The following is a 1273-nucleotide window of genomic DNA, read 5'->3' on the forward strand; positions in this document are numbered from 1 at the left end:
ATTGTCGCAATGAGGAGGAAATGTTTGATTGTCGCAGTGAGGAGGAAATGTTTGATTGTGGCAATGAGGAGGAAATGTTTGATTGTCGCAATGAGGAGGAAATGTTTGATTGTCGCAATGAGGAGGAAATGTTTGATTGTCGCAATGGCGAGATGGTCCGCTCCCACCTCAGACCTCTAGATGCGCGGACATCAATCAGTGAGGTTCTGAGTTTCTTTCTAATGCAAAAATTATCTCTTTGATTTTTAGTACTTCCATTTGGTGAGCAACAAGTAAGTTTATGGATGACTGTGTGTGGGAACAGTGTTTCTGGAATACGGGCGCACGTTAAAGGTCCCTCGGGGGTCCTATAATCGATCAAATTAGGCTTTAAAATTAATATCAAAGTTAATTCCTACCAAACTGAACATGCTGAATGTGTCCCGCGCCCACAGGACCTTGTGCGGGGCCGGCTCGTGGCTCTAAGACGTGGGCGGGCACAATCCACCTAAAACTGGTGGGAGATAGTCAAGGGCAAGGTCAATGAGATATGTTCTTCATCCTTCCTGTTGGGAGAAACTCTACAAGAAGTCTACGCTTTGTGTCAGTGACGCCCTTGTCAGTGACGCCCTTGTCAGTGACGCCCTTGTCAGTGACGCCCTTGTGGATGAACATACACGTCCTTACCAAGTAACATTTCTACTTCTGTGTGTCACCTGAGCTTAGGTACAACACAGAGGCTTTCTGCTGCACACTACAAAGGGACTTTAGGAAACGACATTTGACAGTGCTAGACTTTGGAAGGGTCGATGATCGATTGAGAATTGATTTTATTTTGCTTGAAGAAACGGTCAACAATTTGATTAGCTAACTGCCACAGGCCTCCTTTGCAGCAATTTCGTTGGTGTGGAGATGTCTGCCGTCTTTAGGAACTTTGTTCCTCAGTGATCAGACTCTTTGATGGAACATTTGTACTGTCTTGAATTTCCCCGATGGCGGCTTTCAAAACGTGTCTAGAGCTTGCTGGGCTGCTATGGCGGTGTACTTTTGTGTTAGAGGATCCCAATACACAGCACAACGCGTTGTTAGATCCCAATATACAGCACAACGCGTTGTTAGATCCCAATATACAGCACAACGCGTTGTTAGATCCCAATACACAGCACAACGCGTTGTTAGATCCCAATACACAGCACAACGCGTCGTTAGATCCCAATACACAGCACAACGCGTCGTTAGATCCCAATATACAGCACAACGCGTCGTTAGATCCCAATATACAGCACAACGCGTT

The sequence above is a fragment of the Aplysia californica genome, unplaced genomic scaffold, assembly GCF_000002075.1.
Source record: "Aplysia californica isolate F4 #8 unplaced genomic scaffold, AplCal3.0 scaffold00604, whole genome shotgun sequence".
NCBI lineage: Eukaryota > Metazoa > Mollusca > Gastropoda > Aplysiida > Aplysiidae > Aplysia > Aplysia californica.